General features: G+C 43.8%; 1 long non-coding RNA gene across 1 annotated transcript; it reads right to left on the bottom strand.

Annotated features, from left to right (window-relative positions):
* Window positions 1–4,830: 4,830 nt before the first annotated feature.
* Window positions 4,831–12,896, bottom strand: LOC139667717 (uncharacterized). The gene is made up of 5 exons (XR_011696953.1): window positions 12,820–12,896; window positions 11,138–11,248; window positions 8,370–8,479; window positions 7,676–7,719; window positions 4,831–7,388 (listed from the first exon to the last, which is right to left on the bottom strand). It is a non-coding gene; the product is annotated as an uncharacterized lncRNA (long non-coding RNA).

The raw sequence follows: 12,896 nt of genomic DNA, 5'->3' as shown, positions 1-12,896 counted from the left end.
CTCCTCCCTCCGTTTGGTCACCCTCTTCTCTCTCTCTCTCTCTCTCTCTCACTCTCACTCTCTCTCTCCTCCTCCTCCTCCATCTCCTTTTCTTTCTTTCTCCCTTTCTCTCTTTCCCTTCTTGCATTTTTTCCCATTTATTGTGCAGGAGTGAGTGAATAGGGAGAAGCAATGAGAAGTGGGAGGGAGAGTGATGTAGGTTGGAAATGTTAATTATAATCTCACCACGGGCACCATTTTACAGCGCTGACATCTCCACACAGTTGTATCCTAAATATGGCATCTGGGGTTGCTGGTAGCCTCCAGTTTAGAAGACATTTGCGGGGAACAAAAAGAAAAAAGAAAAAAGTTTTACACCCATCCAACTGTGTTAAGAGTGATGACAGGAACAACGAGCACCCTAAATGTTTTTTGGTGAGCCACCCCGGAAGCACATGGCCACACAGCTACAAAGTGAGCATTTTGGATCGGCGGTTCTCAAAGTGGGGTCCGGGGACCACCTGCGGTCCTTCGGGTTGTTCCAGGGGGTCCCCGGCAAAAATAGCAATAGTTATAGGAATAGTTTTACTTACAAGGAGAGGATGGATAAGAATGGCTGTTTTCGTCATAGGTTTCAGTGTCTCTGTTGCCTTTGATTCTGTATAAGTCTTATCCAAACACCTAATAAAATAGGGGTTCGTGGTGTAATGCCTATATTTGGAGGTTCTTGATATGAACAAGTGTAGGAACCTTGCTTGAGAACACAGATATCCGCCACAGCTTGCCGTGGAGTTGTTTCTCATTATCCCCGGTCCAGAAAAAAAACTTACTTCAACAAGTTGGATCTTAAAGTTGGAGCTAAAACAAACGTTTTCGTCAGATCTGCTCCATCTGCTTTAGCATTAAAAAGTCTCAAGTATACCGAGTTCAAAGCAGATTTTTTTTTTCTTTTTTTTTTTTTTTTTTTCCTCCTCTGAATCACTCTTGTCTTCCGTTTTCCACATAGCTATTTTGCATGGGCGAGCGCACGAGGGCAAAACAACAACAACAAAAAAAAGCAGAGATTCGCACCCACGTGGGCCCGAGCGCGCGTGGAGTGGCGCAGGTGTGCTGCATTTAAGCAGAAGCCCACGCGCCTCTCCACCACCTCGCACCTTCACAGGGCCATACCTGCACGAGGCGGGTGGACAGTTACAATGTAGCACAACAACAAAAGGCTTGAGCCAGTGTAATGAATAGGCTATTATGTAATGAATGCATGCTAACAGATAAAACACCAGTTAGTTAGTTAGTTAGTTAGTTAGGTAGGTGTGTTAACCAGTGGTAAGTCTGAATGTTTGTCTCCTACAGGCCTTGTGTTTAGGTTTTAAATGTGATGTGGTAAAAATACACTTGGTAAATACAAACGGTAAATGTTAGCTGGAAAATTCAAATGTCTTTGCTGACGCAGATCATATCTCCTGGATCAGCCATTGTAAGCCAGCTATTGTGTATCTGAGAGTCTGGCTAAGTGAGTGGCATATGTGCAGTGCATGCTTGTCTCAGTCTATGTACATAGTAAATCAATGTGTGTGTGTGTGTGTGTGTGTTGCACATTTTGTGTGCGTACAAGCACACACATCACACATTTTGCATGTCAGCAGGCTATATGTGAGTGAAAGAGCCTATATGCATGCAGCTCTGTGTCTGCTGGTGTGTTCCTGCAACTGTACTGTGTACGTGTGTGTGTGTGTGTGTGTGTGTGTGTGTGTTTCCGTCTGTCTGTCTGTTTGTCTGTCTGTGTTTGTGTGTGTGCTCACAGTACATATGTGTACGTGTTTGCGGCTGCCACAATGGCATCATCACCCGCCCCTGACGCTTTGATTGTTTTCTCCGCCGCAGCAGAAATGCACCAATTAATATGCAGAGAGTGAGTGAGACAGAGACAAACAAAAAAAAAAAAAAAAGAAAGAAAGAAACAGCCGTGAGGGAGGGAGACAGGGAGGGAGGGGTGATGAGGGGGGGGGGGGGGGGGGGGGGGGGGTTGGGGGGGGGGGGGGTGCAGAAGAGATGGCACAGAGAGAAGGAAAGAATAGAGGTTGGGGGGGTAAAATGAAAGATGAGGAAAGAGTGTATGCATGTGTGTGTGTGTGTGTGCGTGTGGGGGGGGTGCGTTATAGTGAGTGAGTATGAGAGAGAGATGGAGTGAGATAAGGAGCGAGGGTGGAGGTGGGGTGGGGTGGGCTTTGGATGGAGGGGATGAAATCTGATAGATGTTTGAGTAAAAACAAGAGAATGAGGGAGGGAGGGCTGGCAGGAGAGAGAAAAAGAGTGAGGGATGACGGGGGGGGCGGCGGGGGGGGATCAATATGTACATATTTAGTGAGAGATGGTGGGAAATCAATTGAAAGGAGGGGAGGGGAATTGATTTGGGGGGGGGGGCGGAGGGGGGAGGGGAGGGGAGGGGGGGGCAGAAAGGGAGGAGGAGGAGGAAGGAGACAGAGGAGTGCAGAGGTGGAGTGATATGTGGCTACGGCTGCTGTCCTTTTTGTCGCAGTGTCAGGGTATTGATACTGTAATACACCCCCCCACAACCCCCCCCCCCCACCACCACCACCCAACCCCTCATCTCCGCTCACCCCCCCACCCCCCCATCACAATGCTGCCGTGACAACGGCTGTCGCGGCGACGCCTACTGGCACAATGCAGCCACAATACTGAGGGCACTGAAGCATCACACACACACACTCACACACACACACACACAGGCACAGGCACAGACACACAGAGCGGTGCAGGCCAGAGAGAGAGAGAGAGAGAAAGAAGGAAGGAGGGAGGGAGGGAGGGAGAGACAGAAAGAGAAAAGGGGAGGAGGAGAGATATAAGGAGGGAGAGGTGGAGATTAAGAGGGAGGGAGGAAGATGGATGGATAGAGGGGAAATAGTGAGGGAAGGAGAGAGAAAAGGATGGAGGGAGGGGAAGGGGACGTGGATTGATGGAGAGACAGGAGCGAGGGAGGGAGGGAGGTGGAGAGATATGGCGGGATAATGTTACATGTGTAAAATGCCGGAGGGTGTATGCCCATAGAAACATGTTTAATGGCTTTTATGATTGCAGGGAAAGGTTGTGTGAGGTGTATTCTCTGACAGAGTGATGTATGCATCGCATGTCTGTAATAACAAGGTGTTTATATTGCATTGGGAGTCTATATTGGGCAGCATCAAGTGTGTCCTATATGTTTATATTTATGCACACTTGTGTTTAGATATTGCATATGTGTGTCATTTATAAGTATGCATGTGACAATGCGTGTCTACTGCATACAGCATGTGTTAACAGTTGTATGTGAGCCTATAATGCCGCCACAATACTGTGACAACGCAACACACAAAGGCTTATGGGCAAGTGTTTGTCTGATGGGGGAAAACAGGCTGTGTGCTTGAAACCTGAAATGAGCGTTTGCAAGTTTTTACAAAGTGTTCGTTTTAGGGGTTATTTTATTTATTTTTTTTGCGTTTGTTGCTCAGTATATTGTCGGTGTCAAAGTTGCATTGAGAGAAAAATGCACGCCGCCTGCTCTGACCTCCCTTCACCAAAATGTCTGCGCCAGCATATTACTGTATCTCCCCCCAACATGCACTCTCATTTACAAAAGAAACGCTTGGCTGGCTGCCTATAAGTCAGTTTATCCGCGTGAGATGACCAACGTCCCTCTCTTTCTCTTTCTCCCCCTCTCTCTCTCTCTCTCACACTATCTCATACAGTGTGTGTGTGTGTGTGCGTATGATCTATAGTTCCCTGCTCTCTCTCTCTCTCCCTCTCCCCCACCACCCCAACCCCCCTCCCCCCTCCCTCACCCTAACCCTTCTTAATATGATGTAAAAAGCTAATCGCATGCAAATGTCTGTTGTCCCGGTAACCGGGCCTGAAAAATCCCTTTGATGTTTCCCCCGACTCATTCTCTTCACGTTCTCTTTGTTCGCCACAGTCTCGCTGCTTTGTCAACATCCCCCCTTTTACCCCGCTCTCTCTCTCTCTCTCTCTCTCTCTCTCCCTCTCTCCTTCATCCATTCTACAACTCTCTCGGCCTCTCTCTCAGTTCTCTCCATTAGGAAAAAAAAAAAAAGTTCTCCTAACTCTACTTTCTGCTGCCTGCCGCTATACCACCCTGCCTCTTTGTGTCTCCCTCATTCTCTCTCTCCTTCTATAAGCCCCCCCTCTCATTCTTCCCCTCTTTTTTTTCTCTCCTCCTCCTCTCCCCCTCGTGCTTCTGCTCTCCCCTTGACTGTGCCTCTCTGTCTGTCTGCCCCTTCGCCCTCGCTCATTTCCCATCATTCCCACCTACTGTCTCCTGTCCTTCTCCTCTGTCGCTCCCTTTCTCCCTCCCAGCTCTGCCCCTTCCTGTTGCACTGCTCCCTCCCTCCCTCCCTCCTTCCCCTATTGCCCACCCTTTATCTCTCATTCCTCTCTCTGTCCCTCACACACGCATGCACAGATGGACACACACTCACACATATGCACAGATGCACACACACACACACACACACACACATACACACACACACACACACACATACACTCAGACTGCCCTCTCCCTCGCTCTCTTTTGAGAATTTGATCCCTGGAACTATTTGATATGGCGCTAGTAGTTATCTAATCATTCTGGGTTTTTGTGAGTGCGGGCCCGGTGGAAGCAGTGGAACAGCTGTCTTTCGGACAAGAGACCCTTGCTCATTACAGTGCGTTTGGGGTTGCGGGGTTAGGCCTCATTTCGGGGTTAGCCCTCCTATTACAAGGTTCAAGCACAACCTCTTACCCCCCCCCACCCCCCCCCCCACCCCCCTGCTAAATCCCCACTGAGAGGTTTGAAACTTTTCCACGATGGCTCCCATCCAGTTTTAATTCAACACAGGAAAGGTAAAAACAGTCGTAGTACAATTATCATCAAGTACACTGTAAGCAAAACATGCATTTTCCAACATTCCACATTCCAATGCCTTCCAAAAAAATGTAAACATCAGGCAGAGTTTGTCATAGAAAAGAGCATGTAACAAGGAAAAAGTTTCTATACATTAATACTGCTATGCAATGGCATACGAAGGCGAGGGATTCTGAATATGACAATCTATATTGCAGTAAGAATGAAAGATGGTGTTCATTACATTGCTTTCGATATAATGCAATGTACCAAACAGCTATAGGCTATGTAGTGTATGGGCTTCTGCAAGCCGACAAATTACATATTGATTCAGGACAGCTCAATACCCATTTGCAATTTTTGAATTTGGATGCAGATATGAAATGTGCTAAATCTGATGCAGCGACAACCGCTGCTGCTTTGCTTTCTTGAAGACGCAAGCTTGACCCGCTCTGCTGGCTTTCGATACCTGACGGTTTCTTATTGTACCTTAACCATTATATTGTTTGACCCAACACTGTTAAAAAAAAAAATACACTATTCAAACTGTTGAGTGACTGCTGATCTGTTTTACTGATTGGATGCTTGCTGTCATAAAATGCACTACATCAGATTATGCCAAATTCCACCAAAATCGACTTTAAATTGTTATTCTGCAGGAGTATATTTCCTGTAACATTTTCTGTTGTTCCATTCGTTTTGAGTTAGGAATCCTCAAAATCAAGGATAAAGCAATCCTGTGACATCGCATAACTGCACTGCATCAAACATTCAACCATTTCAGGCAATACAATTTGATGATGTCATTAGGGCTGCATTTTCCCCGATCTTGGAAACTCATGACTCAAAAATCACAAAACCGCAGAAATAAAATCTTAGGAAAATGCCTTGCTTTGTAGAATAACAACCTACAGGTCAATTTTGGTGAAATGACCCTTAACGCATAATGATGTAGTACCTGATTTAACCAGTAAAACTGGGATAAAGCACAAAGACCCAATCCACATATCTCCATTTTATGGAGAGCATTCCGTTTAGAAAAGCACATCAAAACTAGACTATATTTAATGACAATACCTCTTTTTATACACCCCAGAACAAATCAACATTGCACAGACACCCATTTTATTCCTTTGGCATACAGAATATGACGTCTTATATTAAAGGCATAGTATTAAATTCAATGCATTATTTGTTCCAAAGACCCACTGTGAGGCAGGAAGACGAAAACAAGTTAAGTTCGCCATATTTTTCTTATCTGTATACCAAAGAACATTATAAGGCACAAAGAAGCTCATATTGTTGACATAACTTACAGTCTAAGCATGACTAAATACCATTTTGCCCTCAAATCCTTGACACTGATAATATATGCAACATATCTTTGGTAACAATTAGCTTAAACAAACACGGTAACATGTATAGCTGTCGGTTACCATATGATGTTCCTGTTCTTTACATCAAGGCAATGCTTACTGTACTTTTTCTGTAACCTTGCCTGTCGTTCATTTAGCTTTCCACTGATCTATACACTGTACCAGGCTCTAAAATGGCCACAGTGTGTGTGTGTGTGCGTGCATACTGTATGTGTATGCGAATGTGAACAGTACTCCACTGTTTTATAACAATAAGAATGTCTGCTCACTGCATGTGTGAGGGACAGTGTGTGCGTGTGTGTGTGTGTGTGTGTGTGTATGTGTGCGCGTGCTCACACCACCCCTGCCTCATTTGCATAGATGCAATCACACCTAGCCTATACCACATGATTTTACACAGGCAGGAAAGAAAAAAAAAATTACCAAGCCTGAAAAGCCTATACAGTACTCCAATCAGCGTTATGAAAATGACAAATGTAGTATATAATACATTCTAAATCTGCAATCCTACGGTGGATTTGTGCCCCGCATATTACTTCCTGTTTATTATCAGATGCTGGAGCATGTGATCCGTACAGTCAGCCAGCCAGGCAGTCAGTGGTTCAGACCAAGTGGTTTGGCCTAGTGGGGAGCCGCGGGGCAGACAATGGCCGCACTGTGTGGCTGAAGTGCCTTTGGTGTCAATGACTCTGCCAGCAACTGAGACTGGCAGATCCAAAATGGCGGAGCACAGAGAGCCCCGCTGGTGCTTGTCATGATTTAATAGGGCAGTTTTGATCCTTTTTTCACATGCAGCCTTCCTCTGGGGTTAATAGGCAGAGCTGATATGTTTAAACGGGTGAAAGCATTGCAGTGCAGCTCTCACCCGTCCGTTGGTGTTTATTTTTGTTTGTTTTTTTTGTTTTTTTTAAAGGAAGAAAGCAAGGGAAGGGAGAAAGTAAAGGAGATGGGAGAGATGCGGGGAAGGAAACGAGGGAGAGCAAAGAGAGAGGGAGATGTTCAAGTTGAGTTGGAGGTGTTTGTTTCTGGCGTTGGCGTTTCTCTTTGCTCTCCCCCCCCCCCCCCGGTCCAGTTTGACTCGCCCAGAGGTGGAATAGAGATGTTTCAGTCTTCGTCATGTCCGGGGTCCAGTTTGTCTGATTGGAAAATGGAAAGTTTCAGAGAAAGAGAAAGAGAAAGAGAAACAGACAGAGGAGATTAAATATCAGATTTCTAGATATTGCATCTTTACAAAAGTTTAAAGTATTCTTAAGGAAGAATTTGTTTCTATGTGATTCCTTTGATTAGAACAGAGTAAAAAAATCGGTACAAGGTGTAGAATAAGAAAGAGAGGGATATGGGTTATACGAGCAGCAGATGTAAAGAGAGCAACGATAGAAAGAAAAAAAAATGAAAGAAACATTGTATAAACAGAGTTACTTACTCTTATTGAGATGACAGTTACACGGCTGTGGAGGGAGACTGACTCTGGAGAGATAAATAACAGAAACAGTCACATTTTTCACGTGTGTGTGTGCGTATATATGAAAGCGTGTGTGTGCACACAAGCGCCAATCCACCCTCTGTTGTTGAATATGTGCATATCGCTGTCTGTGTGTTTGGCCTATCTGCTTGGGCTGTGTGTGTCCGTCTGTCTGTCAATCTGTTCCCTTCACAGTCTGTTTGCCAATCTGTCATATTCTGTTTGCTAGATAAGGAGATTGAGAGAATTTCCGTGTGTGTGTGTGTGTGTGTGTGTGTGTGTGTGTGTGTGTGCCCATTGAGCAATTCATTTAAATTGTACCAGGGAGACGCCAAGCAGGTATTCCTATTTCCTTTTACCTAAAAAAAGCTGCATGCACACTATCTTCACTTGCACATCTTATTAGTGTATTACAGTGCATATGCAATTTCGTGCACATTCATATATTTATAAATGTATTATATTATATATAGTTCATATATTTTTGAGTGAGATTTTGCATGAGAATGAGGTTTTTTTTATGTAATTTGCCTGATGTTTGATGCTTTTCTTATGTTGAATATGCTTTTATTAGGCATGCTTATTATGTATGTGCAATTAGTGCGTGTGTGTGTGTGTGTGTGTGTGTGTGCGTGCGTGCCTTAAGAGAACCCACCTGTGTGTAACTTGTTGATCCAGAGCTTTTCTTGGGGTCCCTCCCAGACGCCGGGGAACCCCCCTCCTTCTGACTGCCCACAGAGGAGGAGTCTGAACAGCTACTGTGGACTGAGAGAGAGAGAGACACAGAGAGGGAGAGAGAGAGAGGGGGGGGGGGGGGGGGGGGGGGGGAGTGTTAAAATACATCCACCAGGTGTTGGACATATCTAAAAATATGTAGCTTCCCATCACTGTGGAGCAGAAAGTGGGAAAAAAAACAGTTAAAATGATGATGTCCTCCTGCATACCAGCTTAATTTGCATGCATGAGTTTGTTTGCCAATCATATATTAGCAATGTGTTACGCACTTTGTGTTATGCGTCGTACAAATTATCTACGAATTGAGAGAGATTGTGTGTGTACGGCAGAGAGAGAGAGAGAGAAGGGGTTATTTCATTCTTTTCAATGAATTTCTAACACCATGTTCCATCCCAGAGGACAATTCATGCATTGAGAGCCTGTGCTACTGTACTCAATGAGACACCTGGTGAGCAGTATGTGCATTACACCAAGCTATGAATGGGCAATTATTTTGGCTGTAGGGCAGCAGCGGCCTTTGGAGACTGGATGGTGGGCCTAGCATCTAAGGAATGATACTTCAGATCAAGGTTTTGTTTTGTTTTTTATCAGTGAGGACAAACCACTGGTCTTAAAGAGAAATCCCCCCCCTCAGATTCTCTTACACTGTTATATATCAGCAATCTGTGATGTTCAACACATTCCAGGACCTATTTTGTGATGCAAGTGTTGTAATTTTACTTTTACTTTCCCCCAACCTGCCTCCTCGACTACTTCTACCTCAATTAGTGATTTCCTACATTTCCCAGAATGCCTTTTGGCAAAATTCAGAGAACAAGTGTGAACTGGATTATACTGTATGTGTAGGTGGAGAGAGAGCGATAGTGATAGCAATAGCTGAGTAAGCGCAAGAGAGCGTGTTGTATAAGATCTATGATGATGTGATGTCCTATATGATATATAGTATCTATATAGTAACTGTATATAGTATGTATATGATGTAGTAAACAATGGAAATGAAGTATGTATATGACCTAGTATAGGATGTATATGATGTGTATGTATATGTGGTATGATGTAGTATGGTATATGATGGTAGCCCTTTGAGACTTGACTGGAATAAAGGGGTTTATAAATAAACAAGACTAGACTAGACTAGACTAGACTAGAGAGCGAGAGTTTTTCCAGTCAAGAAAAAGTGATTTGTGCCCAAAATGTCTTATGGCTGCATTGCATTCTGGTCTACTAAGGCTGCTGTTGGTGGAGAAATTGGCCTCTCTGCCTCTTCTACGATGGATTTCTCCCTGTATGATTGTCGAACGTCGGTGCAAAATGGTGAATCTAGAAAAAAAAACCCTCGCTCCAAAACCTGATGTTTATTGTTTTCACATTTCTGCTATCAAACTCCATTGTAGCTGGAAATGTCTCGACGCTTGGCCAGTTATCTGCAGGAAAAAGAAAAATACACCACCAAACAACAAAATGGGCCCAGGAATGCACGGTATGTCGCCAATAGCTGCTTTACAGCAGTGGGAAAGTGTTTTAGGGTGGATTTTTTTCCCCCTTGATATTTTTCATTTATTGATATGGTATAGGACGAATGAGACAGCCACAGACTAGGGGAAACACAGAAGAGAAGGTTCTGGTAGGATTTGATCATAGCAGAAGTGTAGTGTTTCCAGAGGCGAGGTTCTTAACCACTACACAATCTCTGCACACACACACATCACAGTTCTTTCAACTGTCTCAGCACGAGACAAATATCAAAAATTCATAGTCTAGCCTCGGGATGCAGGATCGTGAAAACCATGTTATTACCTTTTTTTTTTGGTCACGTGCAGACACACTCGAGATACACCCACGGCCCGTTTTTGTTTCCTGACTGTAATCTCAGGGCCACATCACCCGCAACTCAGAAAGCAAATTTGAACAATCCGGTAACCCGACCCGGTAATCTAAACCAACCAACTTCCCGAACCCACTGTTTGAATTGAAAAATGATTACCCAACCCTCATTCAGTATTTGTAAGGGGAGAACTGAAACTGCCGGGTTTCATCCAAAAACACTATACATCTAACTGTTACCTGACGTATATCGCTAAGTATTTCCAAAAAATTACATTCTCTCAAATGTCACTATTTCATAAGCAAGGATCTTCCAGTAGCAAACAGCTTAAAAGATAGTAAAGATAGTATTCCATAGTATATTTTATTTTATGGCGAGCAGCATTTTGTAAACATAGGTGTTCAATTTTTTTAAACGGAGGATACTTTGGAATCAAGCTCTGCTAGTTGTGTGTGTATAAATATGTGTGTATCAACTTGGAGATAAATGTATGTGTCTAGATTGGCATCAAGTCAGTTTTACTTCAATTGGAAAGTGGATTTTCCTTTAAAATTCAAAGACTGTTTTGCCATAAACAGATTATCACATCTCAAATCTATCAGGGTCAGTTCACTTTCAATTCAGTCAATTCAGATTGCCAATTCAAACTGGACCAAACATAATAATCTTCAGTCTTCATTCTCAATCATTGCTTTATAGATTCTTTTCATTGTCTAATGTGTGAGGTTCAGCTTGAATTTCCAATTTGAACTGACTGAACTGAAAGTGAAGTCTCCTCCTTTTTTTCTGTGCATACTGCTTCTGCAACACCCTGCATTTAGGAGAGGAAAACAATATTTAGAAATATTTCCCATGAACCTCACCTCGGTCGTTGAGGCTGTAGATGGAGTCCAGTTCTCCGGCTTGAGTTCCTGTCACGTCCAGCAGCAGCTTACTGGAAACTCCCATGCAAAGAGATTCCTTCAGACACAACTCTGGGAGGACAGAGGGGGGCAAGGAGAGGGGAGAAGTCATAAAAAACTCCCAATAAGATTTCAATAATGCTTTACATATTACAGTAACGTGATTGACTGTATTTTCAGTAAGGGTGGGACTCTCACCCCTAACCCGGGCATGTTGTACCCATCTACACAGGACAGATGACAGTGCAGCTGTGTTGTGGGTTGCATGAAGGGAAGGGAAGACCTTGGTCAAAAAATAGACATCTTAACAAGTCATTTAGTCTATTATTGAGTCCTAAAATTGTACTTTTCTTAAAATAAGTGAAAAAAGTCAATGAAAATCAACTTGTTTCAAGAATTTTGTAGAATCAAGTGTCATTTTCTTGATAGTAGTGCAGTGATGTGCATTGGTGTGAAACTGCATTGGAAACAAGTAGAATCATATCACCTCATTGGCAGAATTTTTCTCTTGGCTTAAAAAAAAATAAGATTTGAAGGCTGAATATGAGACTAAATGACTTGTTAAGATGTGCATTTTTTGCAGTGTGTGTCGTGTTTTTGGGGCAGAAAGATGCCGCCACACAGCAAGAAGGAGCAGGGTTCAGGGTTTGTGTAGGTTTCCTCCAGGTGCTCCGGTTTCCTCCTTCACTCCAAAGACATGCAACTCAAGTGGATGAGTGACTCTAAAGAGGGCCGTGTTCACACCCAGCATGTTTGGGGCAGTCTATTCAAACTCTGGAGCGTTTACTCCTGTAGTTCATTTCATCTGGCCAGGTGAGAACAATGTCAAAGTCCTCTTCCAAGCCGACTGCAATGCGGTTCGTTAGGAGTGAGAACGTAATCTGAACCGACTACAGGAAACGACCCCCAAAATGCAAAAGTTTGTGGGTGTAAGGAGACGGATGTTGACATCTGATAGACAGCAGTTACTCATGCTTGGAGAGCCTAGCCTTAAAAAATGGACTGATGCTCAGCTGTTTCTTCATGTGTTATTAACTGATATGAACACAAGAGAAGGTAAATTGTTTAGCTAAAGTTAGTGGAATTGGATTCGTTTTGCTTCACCTCCGCCTCCAAAATCTCTAACCTGGCAGGATGACATGTTACCAAAACCAATGTATGAGCTACTTGTGAGTCCATGTGACTTTTGTTTACATGCCTTGATTCTGCTTGTAATTGGACAATGTGAACCTAAACAAACCAAATGCAAAAATGCAACAAAGTAAACTTTTCCACAATGGCTCAGACCAAAGACAACAAACTGTTAATGCGATCACACACTTAATTTCCCGTAAGCATGAATGTGAGTTTGTCTGTCTGTTTGTATTAGTCCTGTAATGGTCCAGGGTATCTCCCTGCCTTCCACCCAGTGCATGCTGGGACTGAGTTTGAAAAGGATTAACCAGCTAGAGAAAATGAACGAGGTACGAGCTGCAGGAAAACATTTGAATGTCAAATTTTTACATTTAACATTACAGACTATTTGTTAATACGATCTGAACCAGGTCTGGTGAAGAGTTTGTGTTGATGAGGTTTTCGTAAGTGGTAAGGAGTCAGAGAAAAGTTGAAAGTTGAGGCTTCGGGGGTCAAAGGTCACACTGTACCCGTGTTGTTGATGGCGTGCGTCCAGAGCAGGTGGGCGATGTCGTGCGTCCAGGCCTCCCTGTCCTCCCTGCTCTGG

The sequence above is a fragment of the Centroberyx affinis genome, unplaced genomic scaffold (assembly GCF_046629955.1).
Source record: "Centroberyx affinis isolate AG114_WGS23_722 - 3 ecotype Tasmania unplaced genomic scaffold, CSIRO-AGI_Caff_v1 ptg000269l_1, whole genome shotgun sequence".
In the NCBI taxonomy this organism is placed as follows: Eukaryota; Metazoa; Chordata; class Actinopteri; order Beryciformes; family Berycidae; genus Centroberyx; species Centroberyx affinis.
This window is presented reverse-complemented; position numbering and strand designations above follow the sequence as displayed.